The 18,648-nt window shown below is 44.8% G+C and overlaps 1 protein-coding gene across 1 annotated transcript in view; it reads left to right on the forward strand.

Annotated features, from left to right (window-relative positions):
- LOC134851742 (coiled-coil domain-containing protein 63-like) overlaps positions 1 to 18,648 on the forward strand; it is a gene marked incomplete in the record, with an annotated part of 375,128 nt that overhangs the window by 197,977 nt on the left and 158,503 nt on the right.

Raw genomic sequence — 18,648 nt, forward strand, 5'->3', positions numbered from 1 at the left:
CTTCCGCGTTCCGACCTACCATTCCGCCCCGGCGGTCAGTGCCTATTAAGGGCGTAATTGTGAGCATACGCTCGGCGCGGAGTGCTCGTTAACGGTTCTGCCGGTCATGATGTTAAAAAAGAATAACACCCAGGAGCGCCATAAAAACATATATGTAACATTCGCTCGGAATTACATATCGACGGAAAATAAAGCTAAGCTATAAAACGACTGGCCCGCTTCTAAACAAAGCTCTACATGCTTTTCACCGTCTCTGCAAAAGCCAGTTCTTTTGGTGGTCTTCCTAACATCGGGTCAAGAAAAACGTTACTGTTCTCCGGCTTCGACCAGAACGCTAAAATTAACTTAATTACATGCATAATAGTGAGCACATGGCTGGGTCTCAGTATCCCCAGACCACGAGGTCACTCCTTAAATCAGGGCTACTACTATTTGTTATATTACTATTGTTTTTTGTTCAGTAGATAAAAATCATCATCTCTATCGAAGATGGAGCAACCCTTTCCCTCAACCCCTAGCTTTTCATTATCAGAAAATGAATCTAGATGTTAATTAAATTCAATTTAGGGTATTACCGGGAAGTTAAAAGTTAATTTTTATCAGTTCCAGTTCAGGTCTCGAGACCCCTCCGGATTCTTTCCTCTTATTTCCTCTCCGGATGGTTTAATTCACGGTTCCACCACCCTTCACCGTTCATGTGAAAGGCTTTGTAACGATTATAGCGACACAATCGTTGCGGTCTCTGCTAATACTCTGTCGTTTTTTTCTATTTCTCGTCGTTGTTTCTATCGCAACTATTGTTGTTGCTGTTGTGTTTCTTTTTTGATCTTTCTCCAGAATGGCCGTTTCAACGTTTCTCGGAAGTGTGACGTCATCATTTGAAATTTTAAAAATTTAAAATACCTGAATAACCTGACCTTCACAGTTTAGTTTGTTTAATCGTTCAAAAAACGTCGCCAATCTACTAAAACTGCCAATTCTCAAGGTCAGCGGCCATCAATTTAAAATCTAATTTTTGTCCATTCTGGTCGAATGTCACATTGTTGCCTAGCATGTCCTGAGTTGAATTTGTATAAGACCAAATTCTTTTTCAGAGTATGAGAAGCTACGAGTTGAGGGAAAGGGATGATCCATCTCCGATGAATATGTGTGACAGTCGGTCATATTTGGAAGTTTGACCTTGAGCAACGTTTAGTCTTGATTTTGGGGTGAGGTGCAGTTTTTCTAAAATTCAAATTGAGCATGTCATGCTCAAGTTTCTCGCGCCAACTAAAACACAAGAAAAGTTATCAGAAGAACCGAACTACAATCGCGTGAAAATAGTCAAAAAAGAGCAACGGGAAATTGCTATTCGCAATTTCTAATACATAATTCGAACAAAAGTAGAGCTGTCTTATTCATGGCAGAAGACGGAAAGTGATTGCGAGTGGAGAAGGGAGAAATTAGAGTGACCAGAGTGAACCTTCGTTGGAAAGGTGGACAGCTGAAGCTGCCCAATGGTCCAGTTCCAAAACTTGTTTCTTGAGTCAAAATTTGTTTATTTCAAACTTCTTGAGTTAATCTTAATGACCCAATCAATTCTAGAGTTGCTTTATAATTTAGTTACTCGATTCTAGAGGTCGTGTCGGTATGTGAGTACCTAATTTAATTTTCTTGAATGTGTTTTACATTTTTATGTTGAGTTAGGGAGAGTTTTCAGGTTGATACATCTGAAATGGATCAAATGTCCACTGTCTAATAAAAAGTAAGTATAAATAAGGTTCCGACCTTGTTTTTAATGGCATTCGCGTATTTTGGGTATTTTGAGATCTGAGTATTGGGTGTTCTTATTTTATAGAGTGGGGGGGGGGGGGGTATTTTGGTAGTGGCATTTGAGCTGTAACGCGGGTTTTAGTCTCATGTCGCAAGTGAACCGAATTGACTCCGACCGCTTGAGGTAGAAAAACACAAGAGATAGTGTCACAGAATCTTGAGCCAATGGCTATTGAGCCTATTTTGTGACCTAAGTAGGCGACTGTTACATAGTGTTTTTTTCTGGTGCTCCTAGGTGTTTTTACGACATCAAGACTACGGGATTGAACCCACTTGACACAGCTCCGGGCTATATGCCCATTCTAGAGTACCGGTGGTACGGTTCAACGGGAACGTGTCCACCTTCTGGTTGTACCGCCTTAGGTTTTAAAGAAAATTTGAGAAACTTCCGGTTGCGCATTCCAAAACGAGGCCTAGCTAACCGAGTAAGGGGCCACTAGGGGGACAAAAAACTAGTAAAAGACGAAAAGCGAAACAAAAAACCAAAAAAGGTTAGAAATAGAAACAAAACGGGTAAACAATACAATAGAGAACAGTGGCCTTGATACCAGATTAGGTGGATCAAACCTTTATAAAAATTAAAATAGTATACCCATACTGTTTTACATTAGGAGCGATCGTCTCGATCAAATCAGCAAACTTGTGCCTAAATTTGTACAGAGGCGTTGTATGGGTTTTAGATAGTTTGCAACTTCAGCGGACCACTGGGAGACTTGACTGCAACAGGTGAACATCCAAGTGGGAAAGTGGTTCGCAGGAAAGGGACCTGAGAGACAGAGGACACGCCAAGGAGACATCTAGCAGCCAATCAGAGCAAACAGGGAAAGGTACACAGAGGTGTTCTGTTTGGTCAACCGGGTATCGTTAAAATCCAATTTACATTATAGCAAATAAGTGTAAAATTGGATAAGCGGATACCCACTGTTTTGAGGAAACGTTTTTACTTGAGCAGAGCTTGGAAACGGGTTCTACGGACTTTCTCTCGAGAGGCTTAGCACCTATTGCACTTATGGGTAATTTTCGGCCTAAGCGGGGGGATAGATATGGTGGAGGTTAGTAGGGGGCTGGTTAAGATAGAGGTTGGCGGTTCAAAGTTGTAAAAACGTGGGACACATTACAGTAACTATACAATCGATATCGTCGATTTAGTTACATTAGTAGACCAGAGTATAGAACGATCCATCTATAGACTCAGAACCAGAGTTGCAACGCGAGGAGATCCAAATTTAGGATCGAATTAAGGTAGGTAACCTGGTCTGATCGGATGGGGGGATCGGAAATAGACAGTTTGTGGAACCCAAAAGGATAATACCCCATAAGATCGCTAGTAGCGGGAGGGAAAACGCGTGACAGTCAGGTACCAGACATTTTTAACGAAAGACGGCATAGGTCGCCTTTGAATTTTAGATATACTTACCTTTCTGGTTTTTGTAATTTTCGTTTTTATTTGAATTTTTACAGTTTTTACATTTTTGGGCCAAATTTCAGAGAGCTTTTAACGAATGGGCTAAAGTTATAGACTAACAAACAAGGCGTGTTTCGACTTACATCGGATTGAAACAGGGGAGTTAGTTATAGGGGACTTAGTAAAAAAATTTTGGTGAACAGAATTGGGTTTTGGGGATTTTTTTTACCAGAGCTCCAGAGGTGGTACTGGGATAGTGGATCAGGTATCCCTATACTCGACAAAAGGTACCGGGAAATTCTTCAATCAGGCGAGGAAACACTTGAGCTACAAGGTTGGAGGAAGTACAAGAGTAGTGCAGAAAAGTGCTGGGATGGGAGCGAAATGTCCCAACACTTGAAGCAATGGTCCTTGGAGAGTGCCGAAAAGTCCTGGGATAGCAATGGAGTGTCCCAACACTTGAACGAAGGGTCCTAGGAGAGTGCCAAAAAGTTCTGGGACAGCAAAAAAGTGTGCCAACACTCGAGCGAAGGGTCCTAGGAGAGTGCCAAAAAAATCCTGGGACCGCAAAAAGTGTCCCAGCACTCGAATGAAGGGTCCTATGAGAGTACCGAAGGGTCCTGGGACAGAAACGAAGTGTCCCAACACTTGAGCGAAGGGTCGTAGAAGGGTACATAAAAGTACTAGGACAGTAACAAAGTCTACCAAGACCCCATCGAAGTGCCCCAACACTAGAGCGAAGGGTCCTAGAAGAAAACCAAAAAGTCCTAGGACAGTACCAAATAATCCTAACACGAAATCACGAAGGGTCCCAAGACCTGAACAAAGGGATCCATCACTGATTTAGGCTAAATTCGACTGGTTTTCTTTTTTTAATCTAATAGAGAATTTTCTTATAATTTCAGTCGGATTTTACAGTAGGGACTTGTATATATTAAAATTGTAGATAAAGACAATTGTATATAAAAATCATGAAGAGAAATAGGGTATCGATAACTGAAAGAAAGGGAACAGGACTTAAGCAAAACCAGACCTCAATGAAAAAGAAACCAACACCAATAAATCCGAGAGTAAGGAGGAAGAAAATTTCAGTGAATATGGCCAGCACAAGAAGCAACAAGGAACAGAAGGCGATAGAAAAAATAATGGAAGAACAAAGCATACCAGCAAAGGAGATGAACTAGAAACACCAGATCAAAGTATAGATGGAATGAAACGGAGGACGACGGAGTCAACACCGATGCCAAATACAGAAGAACAGGAAAAAAATACCATAGAGTTCTCACCAATAGGCAATGGAGACGAGGCGACCAACACACCGGAGACGATAAAAGACGACTCACAAACGAAGAGAACGTCATTCACCGAGAGGATTGCTGCGATGGTCGGAATGAAGCCAAGATAGAAGGAGGAGATAACTGCAGTGACCGAGAAAAGCAAAACCTTTGTGACAATTTCCACGATAACGACGGAAACCAGGAAGAATAAAGAAGAAGCCACGCAAGAAGCAGCCGCTAGCAAAATAAACGAGCTGATGAAATGAAAACAACTTCAGTAGAGTTAGAAGACCTAATGACAAAGTTAAATGAAATAGACAAAAAGTTGAAGTGCAGTGATGAGGACCGCCAAGAGCTGAAAAAGGAAACAAGGCACAACAAAAACGAGAACCTGGATAACTACTATGTCTGAGCAAGGCCCACGGAAGAAAAGCTACAACAGATGTCGGACAAGGTAGAGACTACCGACAAAGAGCGAGAGAAATATATCGAGAAGGATACTGAAGAAACGGTACGACACCGTAAATGAGAAGTTGTGGAATCTAGAGACCAGAATGGATACAATGAGCAAGGATCAAGCTGAAAGTTTTTGTGCCATACAGTCCAAACTGGATGCACTCCTGAGAAATTCTAAAGCACAAAATAAACTAGTGGCAGACAAACCATAGGGAACTAGAGTCGACTTTGTAGAACCGCAACGGAAGAAATCGGAGTCTACACCGTTACCCCGGATTGCAACGAGCATAGGGGCAGTAGGGTCCAAGTCTACTATGAAGGGTGGAAGCTCAAACTCGACGAATGCACCGGGGGACTCGAGTACACACACAAGTCTAACACCTGACGCCATGACGTGGGCGAGTACCTGGGAAATGATGAACAGAACACTTCAAGCATTTGCAACAAGGAATACAGATTCGAGTGACAGAGGAAGGGGTAAATCCAGAAAGACCTTCAAGAAACCAAAAAAAAATTAAAGACGACTGCCTTGACACCTGGGTAGAAGTCATGAGACTACATCTAGAACAGGACAACCTAAATGACAAAAGGCAGGCCTGCATAGCAATACTAAGCAATCTAGAGGGCACAGACACTGAAATGCGTGGTAGTAAAGAAAGAGGAGGAGCGTGATGCAGCGGACAAAATCTTCGAGATACTGTTGAATCGATTCGGATCAGGAATGAAGCGTCATCAAGTGATGTTGAGATTTCAAAGAAGAAGACAAAGGTGAGACGAGTCAATCGATCGATTTCTGGATGATCTTGAGAGCTTGAGGAGAAGAAGCGACCCGGAAGAATCGACGAACAGAAGAAACTTCAGCATCGCTTCAAAGTTTTTTGACGGGTGAAAAGTGACGACTTGAGAACGATGTTGGCAACGTGTTATACACTATCAAAGGATAATGCAAAACCCCAGAAGAGATGAGACAAAAGTCAAGAGAGTACATGTTGATGAAACCAAAAAAGTACTTGTTCTCAGAAGGCAGGAACATGCAAGGGGGAGCCAACTACAAAGGTCGTCATGGTACAAGCCTGGAGACGACATGGACAAACGTGGGTCATGCGCAAAGTGTTGATCAGCGGATCATCATGTAGCGGGTTGCCCGACATACAAGCAAGGCATGAAAAGCTTGGGATACGCACCAGATGAAGAGGATATGAGTCAAACGGAAGAACATGAGTTTTACAGTGGCTTGATTATCAAGATAGGCGCGAGGTGTTTTTTCTGTAACCGAAAAGGCCATTTCAGGATGGACTTTCTTTTGTCTTTGGAGGCGATGAAGAATCAGAATCACCTGAAACATAAACTGGCACTGGCTGCGGTGCAAAAGACCAGGAATAGACCAGCAGAAAATGACGTGAAGAACAAAGAGGCAGCGAGTGGTGAATTATCAACAGAGACATTGAAGGCCGTGACACAAATCAAGGATGGGAGACGAGAAATTCACTAGAGATAACTACGAGAAAGCAGCTGCAGAGGCGATCAACAAAGTGAAGCAAGACTTGGCGACCAAAGAAATCGAGCAACGTCTGAAACAGGAAATGGAAAAACAGGAAATGATTGAAACACTCTGTATGACAAGACCATAACCAGAGACCAGAGAGAACTCAATGAGTTGGAGCAATTGCAACACCTTGAAAATGGTGACTGGAAAACCATTTGGCATCACGAAAATTGGGGCAAAAATCATGTCAATAATCACAGTGGGCGGCCACGAAGTAACAAGAAACTTGAGTGAACCGAGTGATCAGACAATAATGCACATAGATGTGTACGCGGTTTAATTGAGCGCAATAAACCCGCAAGCCCTCTAGAGTTTTAAGGGCAATACTCACTAGAGGTGGTAGTAAATCAGTTCGCATAGACAACAGATACACGGAAGCCTATTGTCCGCTTGAGGTCATGTTGAATATATATAGAATAAATATCTACACAAAAACGATGATAAAGTGTGATGAAGATGCAGCCGGACAAATCTACCTTGGTAGAGAAGAACTAACAGTGAGATCAATCGGACACTGCGCTATGTTAGAAGAAGATGCAATGCATCTGGGAACAGAGGCAGACGTATCTGCACACGTACTGGACATAAGCGGAAAAAATACTCAACTGCGTGGATTTTTGGACATAGGAGCCGTCTTGAGTGTCATACCAATTGAAACATAGCACAAAATGGGCTTCGACAAAGATGACTTGATAGACTCAAGAATACCGCCGTCAACGGCAAACAAAGGGGCGCTGCGGGTTCTAGGCAGAACACCAATAATAGACCTAAATCTGGGGGAACGCAATTTGTGGATGAGCTTTCTGGTGTTGGAGAATCTAGATGAGTCCGACCATTTCATTTTAGGCAGAGATTTCATCAGGAATTTGGATGTAACCACTGATCTAAGCAATGCGATGTTCAGGATTCGGAACCCGGAAAAGATGTACGTAATTAAACCGGTAGATTTGATAATGGTGAATTAAATTAAGACTCCAGTTTTCTTCAATAGGAGGGTAAGTCTGAAAACAAATGAGGCGGCGACAGTAAATTTGCGGATGAAAAGTTTCAATGAACTAAGTGACAATGAACAAGTATGCATAGTGCCGAATCCGAATAGTCAAAGTGCTGCTATTTTAGGAAGATCCTTCTCGATGACCAAGAGTGGCCTCTGCGTCAGTGTCTTGTTGAATACTCTTGATATACCAATCACAATTCAGAGGGGAAGGAAGCTGAGATATGGACTACCTGTGAAAACTAGATATAAAATGACTAAAAATATGAAAGAAAATGAAGTTATTGATTGCCCAAATCGTAGGGATAAGATTTGTATCTTGAGAAGGTTGAAGAAGATAAAATATTCATCAAGTCTTGTAAGGTCGCTTAAGTCAGAGACAGACGATTGATTTTCGAGCTGTTCGAAATTTCCGGAAAGACACACACTAGAGGAATTAGAGATGGATAAATCGGTTTTACCAGAAAAGAACACTTGAGGGGTAAGGTTACGGACGAACAGCTCGAAGCCATCAAGGATGTGCTAGATCGGAACCAGGACGTTTTCTCGAAACATAAGGCAGACATTGGAAGCTATAATTTAATTTAACACGAAATAGAGCTTGAGGAGTCGGCAGTACCACATAGGGAGGGGCGAGGCGTATGACCCCTAACAAATCGGATGCATGCAGAAAAGAGATAGAGACCCTACTACAGACCCTACTCTGGGCGCGTGGAGTAGTGATGGCTAAGAAGAAAGGAGAACAACAAAGGTTTTGTTGTGACTTTTGGTATCTGAACTCCGTCACGATGAAGGATGCCTATCCCACACCTAGGATTGATCAGAGCCTCTCAAAATTAGGAGATGCAACATTTTTCACAACTCTTGATTTTGGGTCGGCTTTTTGGCAGGTACCACTGAGAAAACAGGACAGGGACAAGACATGATTTGATTGCGAGCTGGGGCTGTTTCAATGGAGGAGGAGGCTCTTGGGTCTTTGCAATGCAACAGCCACATTGCAACGATTGATGGCACATGCACTGACAAGTGTAACGAAGAATTATGGCAAATTCGTAATGTGTTACGTGGATGGCGTGGTGATAGCGACACCTACTCTAGAGGATCACTTCGAACAACTAGACGAAGTTTTCGCTTGCATGAAAAGAGCAGGACTAAAATGCAAGCCATCGAAGTGTGAGATTCTCAAGGATTCGATCAAATACCTGGGAAGGATGGTAGACAAACATGACATTAGACCAGACCCAGACGCGGTAGAAGCAATGCTGACTTGGAATTCACCGAAAACGGAGCATCTGCTAATGAGCTTTCTGGGTTTTGCGAACTATTACAGGGAGTTCACCAAGGGCAATGTGGACAAAGTATATGCAATGAAACAACTCATGAGGCACAAGGGCAAGAAACTCACGTGGAATTACGCGGCAGAGGAGTCGTTTGAGAGAATAAAGGGAGAGCTGTGCGAAGCAGTTGTGCTAGAGATGCCCAAGGAAAAGGGACTGTATGTGCTGGATACGGATGCATCGGTGGTACCGATCTCTGGAATACTCCACCAAGAACAGGAGTGGATAGGAAACACAGTCTTGAAACCGATAGCTCACGGGAGCAAAGTTTTGAGTGATACAGAAATGAAATACGGGGCACCCATAGCGGAATTGTTTGCGGTAGTCACTTTTGTAGAAAAATACAGGGTATACCTGGGTAGCAAACCATTCAAGTTAGGGGTCGACAACAGAGCACTCAGTTGGTTGAAAACGTACTCATTGGAACGGAGCTACATTGGGAGATGGATAGTGCGCTTGATGGTTATAATATGAATTTTCAACACAGATTAAGAGACAAACATCAAAAGGCGGACAGCTTGAGCAAGAGGACGGAATTCTACAAGAGACAGGGGCAAAGGGAGGCGGACAGGCCGGAAATTAAAGATAATTTTTTTTAATGGACAAGGAGACGTATGAAAGCCTTCAACTCACGAAGTGGCCTGACAAGTCAGGGAAACCAATAGAGGACCATCACGAGCTGCCAGCTGAACATCAGAGGAAAACAATTCTAAAACTAAATCTAGGGATGCGAATGGAAATGATGCTCAAGTCGAAGATATTGAGGGAAACACTAAAAGCAAAAAGCTACGACCTTGATGAAGTGGAGAAAAGAAGGGTGACGATAGGAGAAGTTTTGAGGAGACTACTCGAGAAACTAGAAGACGATAAACCTGTAGTCCGGAACAATGACAAGACAAACCGGAAGTCACCATATTGAAAAGAGGGGAAGCAGCTCATGGCGAGGACTCAATGATAGGCAAGCAACCTGACGACAAAGAAGTTGTGCGAATATTGGTCGAGAAAATCCCGGATGACATACTAAGACGGACTAGGTTTCGGAAGAAGAAGTGTCATTCAAGGAGGAAGCCGAACACCTCGGACTAGATCAAGAGTCCGGGGAGAGGCTGAAAACAGAAGGAGACAGTGAGGAAGAGGATTTGTCCGGGGAGTCGGAAGAATAGGAGGATGACTCAGAGAAGACAGGTGATGACCAAGACAGTCTTGGCATGAGCTTAGCAGAAGAGAAAATGAGGCACCACGACAGAGAACTACAAACTGACCCTTCCTCAGTGACGTACCACCTAGAGCAACAGGATGCGTACGGAGGAGAACAGCTTGAGAAAATAGCGGTTTCAAGGAAACCATTCAGGGAGCTATCGTGCAATTCAAATGTCAGGACAAAGCTGGAACCGGATGATGATAGGGAGGTCTTGAGAAGGATAGTTGGCATTAAGATAAATTAAGATAAAAGACGACATCCACAGTCCTGGAGAACTGAATGGTCAAATGATGGCATTGAAGGAACACGTCAAAGCGAGATACAGACTGTCGGATCTGATACGAGCCCAGAAGAATGACAAGATGACAAGCAACCTTTCCAAATGGACCCGGATGGGAGTCAAGGAGAGAGGAGACCTGGAGGAGGTTAGTTACAAGATCTTGAGCCAGTCTTACAAAGAGAGAAGGGACTTACTCTATCATACAGCTGATGGTGTGGTAGCCTGTACGAGGAAAGATGAGGAGCAGTACAAGAGGAGTTTGTTGACACGTGAGATCGCCTGAGAAGAAGCAACGATGGCGGATTGCTTCTGGAAGTCTATGCCCGCAGCGCTCAAAAAACCTACCCTCGATGAGCTATACAAGCGCTTAAGGGATCTCGATTACACACAAGTGGACGAAAGACTGGCGGTAACGTTGAACGCTATCATGCAATAGGAAGTGCAAGGCGAATTCAGGGAGTCAGCAACTGAAGCCGTGTTGATGCTGGGCTACGCTTCAGATGGAATATCAAATCAGGAGCAGACCAGATGGCTATCCTGGAATGCGGAGGATGGAGGCGTGAGAGAATGTGACCTTGCGAGAAACCCTGGCTTGAACAACAGCAAGTAATATGGTGCGGGAGAGTTTCCCCTCCCAACCAGACCACCAGCGGCGGCAACAGTCCAGTCCACAAGCAAGGCACTGTCCATGATACGGTCCAAACAGACTGAGGAGGCATACCCGGATCTCAACGACTTGAAAAGGGAGCTGGAAAGGGCCCAGAGGAAGCGGGACAAGGCCAACCTTGACAGGGATGGTGCTAACCACGAGAGGGACCGAGCGAACCTGGAAAGAGACCAAGCGATTCTTGAGCGGGACCAAGCGAATCTTGGTTTGACCTGATAAAAGCGGATCGGGAGCAAGCTCAGAGGTTGCGCGAGAATACGGCGAATTGCGAGCAGATAAGTTCAGAGATCGGATAGATACAAAGGAGACAAGAAGAGTTTGCGAAAAAGAAAGAAAATAAGAAGACTACGACTGAACCAGCTTTCGCTAGATCGAGACCAGAGTCGCGGATGGCGGTCGACGAAGCTCCTCGAGCAGGCAGTCGCTTCAACCTGGACCGTGCGGACCAAGAACACATGAATGAGGGCCTGGAAGCATTGACGACTCCCGAGCCAGTTCCTTCCCTGCGCAATCTAGAGGCAAACACAATTAGGCCTCTGATGGAAATCGCGCTGCAGGGATTGACGCCCAGTTCAACAAGTGATAGTCAAACTGGGACGGGCACGTCACGCCTTAGCGATTTGCAAGAGAGGTTGCAGTCAAGCTCGAGAGGAGCGACCTCCCACCAGGAGGAATCATCCGGTGAGGAGTGTGATGATCGCAAGCCACAAAAGAATACGGACGGTGCCTATCACAGTCTTAACCGGGTGGATTGGACGGCGGCAAAACGCGCAAGGAGGGATGCCTTCCATGACGCTTCTTGGGCTGAATATCTCACGCAGCCCAGGATACCTGAGAGTGCAGTCCACTTGATTATAGGGGACAGTCTGGTACGAGTGTTGACGCGAATCCAGGCGCATTGGCAGGTGGGAGTCTTGAGTTTTTCTGGTGCTGCAACACCCCAGATGTTGACATCACTAGATATGCTGGAGATGGCGAAGATGTATACGGTCACGCTGATGATTGAAACCAATGACCTGTCCAGAGGCGAGCAGAGGAAAGTATTGAGGCTGCAGGAGAAGATGAGTTGCATTCTTGAGGAATTGAGGATTTATCGAGATCCAGCGATACTCACTATTTGCAGCGTCCCGTACAACATGATGGTTGACCAGAATGCGAGGGAGATGAACGACAGGGTGCGTAACCTCAACGAAATCGTCAGACAAAACCAGCAGAGGACCGTACTCCCCGTGAGACTGCTTGACGTGGCAAGCATGATGGAACATTCCCTTCCGGATGATGCGTCTTCGGATGGCATCCACTTCGACAATCCCGGGGGCCCGGAATGGCTAAACGGTGTCTTCCAAAGGCACATAAACCTTCTGGAGTCAGACATGCTGGAGACGGGTCAGTTCACCTTTGGTCCACCCCCAATACCTCCCTTCTTCGCTGCTAGGCCCTTGTCCGATCGTTTGGGAGGAAGAATCGACTCGAGAGAAAGCTGTCTAGCTGTAGACAACTAGGAGACCTACCGATGGAAAGAGACGAGGCGGAATCATCCACACCCCAGAGCTCGGCAGTGTCTTCGGTGGTGGTGGTGGATAACAAGAAGACAGAGATACCGGGAGAGGCGAGCAAAGACCGATATCTAGAGACAGTAAAGGATCTAGATATGGAGGATCTGGCATGTAGACAAGAGTTGGAGAGATTCTGGGACTTAAGAACTTGTCGCACGAGGACTTCAGCAGGCATCACTGTGTGCATTTCGCGAGAGCCAGGACACTAGAGACCGGAGACTTGACGGAAATTCTGCAAAAATCGATAATGGGCCCAGTCAACTACAGGCTCCTCAAGCAGCTGGGGAGTGCCGGTCTAATCGTGGAACCTCCCAAGCATCGAACGAACATAGCCAGGATTAGAGTAACGATTCCCGCACAGCTAAGAATAGTCGAAAAGCTTCTTGAGCCATAGAGCATGGGGATCCCGGATAACGGATACATGGGTCCGAAGCTCGCCGAAGACCCAAGGTATGGGAGATCCTGTGGGTTTTCACAGCTAGCCAAAACGTTGACCGTTTACGATCAATCAGACCCTGGAGCAGCGAGAGCAATCATCCTGGCGGGATCGGACTTCGAGGGACGTCGCCGAAGTTATTTTGGCCGGAAACCCTAGTGTATCTGCTGCCTGGAGCGGAATTGAATCAATTGCTGACCCTGGTGGTGGCTATAAAATTAGTGACGCCGTGTGGTGTGAGCCAGAGCTCTTGTATTTCGCAGGGATGAATGACCATCTGCATGCGGCAGGACTTCTAAAGCACTTGACAATCGGGGAACCAACCCCCAAGTAAATCTGGGAAGCAATCCAGACGTTGTTTGCAGCAATGAACGAGGTGCAGGAAATGGTAGCTTCTCGATTCGGGCCAAAGACGAGAGTGGTGTTCACGCCATCGCCAGGCTACGCGAGCATGCCACCAGCCTTACAGTTCGTGTATGCAATGTTGATTCTGATAGCGGACGGCAACGCGTGGCGGATGCTTATGGCTGCTCCGACTCGCGAATTGGAGCCAGTAAACTTGAGACTTCTTAATTCGGAAAGGCAGCGGCATGGGCGGATGTATCTCATGCTCTGAGGGGATTTTAAGAGATGGCAGACGATCTCCCTGTGATAACCCATCTAACAGCCAGTCTGTGGCTCCGGAGTATGGATCTGACAATCACGAGCTCCACCTGTGGCTCCGGAGTATAGATCTGACGATCACGAGCTCCACCAGCCGAGAAACAACTAGAGACGATGAGTTATCGCTTCACACAAGAGACTCGAGAATGCGACGGACAAGACGAGGGAGAGTGCTCCATCCCGCATTAAACAAACATGGGGGTTTCTTGAGGAGCAGCTAGAGGTGGCAGAAAACAGGGAAATGACGGTGGGAAGATTTGTCACAGCAGCTAATGAAGTCACCATCGGAGGATTTTGGATGGACCATGCGAAGGGCGAGCTGAAGTCCAGGAAGAACCACAAGATCTTGAGATTCTTGAGCCCGCGCTGGGAAAAGATGTATCTGGGCAAGGTGTTCAACGCGGGAGACACCATCTTTGAAGCGTTTGTGCAGGAGCTCTTGAATATGCCCATAAACCTCCTGCTAGCCTTGTATCTCAATATGGGTCCGGCGTACATGTTCAGTATTTGACGCTGGTACTCTTGACGCATGGGGAACTAACTGCGTTTCATCTGTTGATGAAGTATGGTGAACCCCTGTCAGTAAGGAAGGCTCACCCGAGTGTGGAGACCTATTCGTACAAGTGTGCTGCTGGACTGAAGACGTTGCTTGTTGATTATCGTCTGATGCAGAATCGATACTTGACGGGCGAAGAAAGAAATCCCAAGACGAGAGAAGAAGTGAGAAAGGCGAATGGGGGCATACCGTTTCTGACTGACCTGTGTTTGACCATGAGATCTGACCCGGAGAGGATGATGAGAGGCTTGGAGGAAGTGGTGACCTGCGTCTATGGGCCAGCAGTGACGTACGCCTTCCCGGATCCACTCGTGGTGGCGTATTGGCACTCGGTGGTGCACGTGAGACTGATTAGCATTCTAGATGGGACGGCACTCAACTTGTGCAGACAAGAAGGGTTGAGAGCGCGGATGAGTGAGACAGTGCTTTTTGGAAAAGTGAAGGATCCCGAGCTGGTGGCGTTCAACTTCAGGGGACAACTGCAGGACAAATTGGGAGGAAACGTGAAGATCCCATCGAGGCAGAATCTGGAACCTGAATCCGGTGGCGGGGGACAAAAGTGAAGTCCTGAGAATCCTGGCGTGGACGAGAAGTTTCGAATTCACGAAAAAGGAATTGGAAACGATACCAGAGCGGGATGTCCTACCCGCTGCCGTTTCCGAGTTCCCGACGTTGAGAAGAATGACCCTAGGAATGAACAGCCCCATGGTAGTCCCTTCCCTACACGCGAGACTATCCCCATTCTCTACACTTCCCTATTATCTATACCCATGGAGGTGAGGCATTTGTGGAGTCGCATAAGATTTTTCCCATGGTTCGAGCGACGTTGACGTCTTGTTTGTACACGGTGACTAAGAATCACATGAAGAAGCATCAGAAAGAGTATCGACAGTTCCTGGCCGAGATAGGGCCGGAAGTTTTCAAGAGACCCTTGCTAACTCATCGTAATGCGATAACCACAGGTTGGAAAAGGGTTGGTAGATTGTCTCGAGATAACACCAAAGCGAGGGAATCGATATTGGAGGAGGACTTGGTGAAGAACGTGAGCCTGAGCTTGCACAATTCCTTTTGCTTGATTAGGGAGTCTAAAGTGAAGCGTCTGCCGAATCAGGCGAAACGACTAAAAGAGCAAAAAGATTTGGATGCGGGCCTACGAACAGCTCAAGGCATGGGAAGAGATCGTAATCAGTTCCGATGACGAAGAAGAACTGGCAAGGCCAATTACGATGTCGAGCGTGTCAGGACCCAGTATCTCGAATACAAGAGGCACGAACTGAAGAGGGTGTTCAGGGATTGGTTCTTGATTCGTGAGCGGAGGAAAAAAGAGGCTCGAGTGTGAACTCAGATGAAATCCGAGGGCACGGAAAAGAATATTGAAAAAAAAACTATTGTTACCAGTATACTATATCTACCAGATAAATCAAAAGGCTGCATGACAATTTTCTGAATGGGCAAAACAAAAGAAATTCTTATGATAGCTTACAAAGCGGAAATTCAGGCTGCAGGTGTACGCAGATATTGATTGCTGTTTGGCGATAGTGTGACAATTTTGCATGGCTGTGATTTTTGGGGTGTAGATAAATCTGCTGCAAACTTCTGTAAATGATCACTGGCACTGTATCTTGAGACGCACTCAACTTTCTGGGGGCTCACTGAGAGACGACGACACGCAAAGAGGACATCGATCTTGAGTCCGGGGAGTATGTGCCAGTCGGTCATATTTGGAAGTTTGACCTTGAGCAACGTTTAGTCTTGATTTTGGAGTGAGGTGCAGCTTTTCAAAAATTCGAATTGAGCATGTCATGCTCAGGTTTCTCGCGACAACTTAAAACACAAGAAAATAATATCAGAAGAACCGAACTACAATCGCGGGTAAGTAGTCAAAAAGAGCAGCGGGAAATTGCTATTCGCAATTTCTAATACATAATTCGAACAAGAGTAGAGCTGTCTTATTCTTGGCAGAAGACGGAAAGTAATCTCGAGTGGAGAAGAAAGAAATTAGAGTGGACCAGAGTGAACCTTCGGTGGAACGGTGGGCAGCTGAAGCTGCCCAATGGTCCAGGTCCAAAACTTGTTTCTTGAGTCAAAACTTGTTTATTTCAAACTTCTTGAATTAAGTTAATTACCCAATCAATTCTAGAGTTGCTTTTTGATTTAGTTATGTGAGTACCTAATTCAAATTTCATGAGTGTGTTTTATATTTTGTTACGGAGAGTTTTTAGGTTGATCCATCTGAAATTGATAGAAGGTCAACTGTCTAATAAAAATTATCTATACATAAGATTCCGACCCTGTTTTTAACGGCGTTCGCATATTTTAGGTATTTTGAGACCTGAGTATGGGGGCGTTCTTATTTTCTAGAATGGGGGGAGGGGGTATTTTGGTAGTGGCCTCTAAGCTGTAACGCGGGTTTTAGTCTCATGTCGCAAGTGAACCGAATTGGCTCCGACCGCTTGAGGTAGAAAAACGCAAGAGATAGTGTCGCTGACTCTTGAGCCAATGTTTATAGGGCCCATTTTTTGAACCTCATATGTGAATTGAGTAGCCGCCTGTTACAATGATTACTTTTATCTACTGATTAAAAAAAAGTAGTATGATCATTAAATAGTAGCTCTGATTTAGGAGTGACCTCGTTGTCTGGGATACTGAGACCCAGCCATGAGCTCACTATTTTTGCATGTAACGAAGTTAATTTGCGCAATCTGGCCAAGGCTTTGAAAAGTAATGAAATTGTCGCCCCGATGTTAATGGACCACACATTGAACTGGCTTTGGTAGAGACAGTTAAAAGTATGTGAAGCTGTGTTTCGACGATAGCCAGCCGTTTCAGGTCCTAGCTTTGTTTTCCGTCGGTTTATAATTCCGCGCGAATGTTACATATAGGTTTTTTTGGCACTCTTGGGTGTTTTACTTTTAAAATCATGATCGGCAGACCCTTTAACAAGCACTCCGCACTGAGCGAATGCTCAAAATAAGGCCCCTAACAGAGAACTGGAAGAATGGTTCGGAACGCGGAAGCCTTCCGAGTTCCCGGATTCAGTTTTTTAACCTAGTTCAGACCGCAAATTCACGTATCGTGGAGGGTGGGGGATCGGCCGTCCCGTCGTTCTCTGAGCGGTATATGACCAAAAACACTTATAGTACCTAAAAAACAAAAACACAAAAAAAAACCGAAAAAAAACCAAAAACAGTAAAAAAATATAAAATCAGTAGAAATCATTCCCCCAGACGAGATGTGATCCGACCCTCCCATTTGTTGTTGTTAGATATATTGGTGTTAGAGGCATTCATATAAAACAGGATCGTTACGATCAAAAGTGTGGCCCGTTTTTGGTGCCTGTACTCTAGGGGTGTTTGAGTTTTTAAGCACATTAATGCAAATTTGTGCTCAATCCGGAGGGGTCTTGGGATTAGAGCGGAAGACTGATCCAGCAAGCAATGCAAGAAGCAGCAGGAAGGGTCTCAAGTACAACTACAATAGACTGTTGGGTCTCGTTAACAAGTTTTGCATCCTTTGTGGTACAGAAATTAGGATATCAGTCTGCCGGGTGCTCGGCAGTGACTGCACTTTAGTGACCCTCCACCGAGTAGCGATTTTCCGAGTTCAGCACCTTAATTCGTACGTTGAACGGACTCGGTGGCATAACATATCAATAGCATTACTATTTATATTGCTTGTATTAGTACTCCTCTATCGTTTTTCAGTGAAACAGACCGTAAACAGACCGGTTTTCCGGGTTAAAATAGTGATATTTTTAGTCCCCCACATATCGCAGTTTTTGAGACACCGATATTTTTGAAACGAAAAAAGCGCTAGTTAGTTACATCGTAACTGCACTGAAGTAACTAGTTGAATTGGGTAAAATAAGTTCGGACGTGGTTGGAACTAATTGGGTGCCGAAATCCGAAAGTTCGTCATTTTTGAAAAAACGAAACGCCACAAAACAAGGAAGTTTTTCGGAGTTTTTGAGTAAGGGCGATAAAAATTGTTGTTCGGAAAACATACAATAGTGAATCAACAGGTTTTGAAACCCGTTTGCCAACAACCTTCCTGTCCCTAGTGAAATCGAACATAACGTGTTTGATTTAGTCGATTCATCAATCCGGAGGGATCTAAATAGCATTGTTTTTGGTAAATTTTTTCAACTGAAACGTTTTAGACCGGGTTTTTTGCATTGAACCAGAAGAGTATAGAATTTTTGAGCCAGGATCGAAAATTTTAAAGTCAATAAGAAAAAAATTACGGAACCTAAAAGTTTGAAAGTTTTCGAGTTCGCATAAAAATAGTTTTGCTTCATAACTTTGGAGCAACTGGGTCAATTTAGTTCTTTTTGGTACCATTAGAACAGAAATTAGGTACGCTTAAACATATTTCAGCTGCTTTTTGAAGAAATTTCAAGGTTGTTTTGAGCAAAATCTACCGATTTCTTTTAGCAAAAACTACCGATTTCTGTAAGTTTTTT

The sequence above is a fragment of the Symsagittifera roscoffensis genome, chromosome 7 (genome assembly GCF_963678635.1).
Source record: "Symsagittifera roscoffensis chromosome 7, txSymRosc1.1, whole genome shotgun sequence".
In the NCBI taxonomy this organism is placed as follows: Eukaryota; Metazoa; Xenacoelomorpha; order Acoela; family Convolutidae; genus Symsagittifera; species Symsagittifera roscoffensis.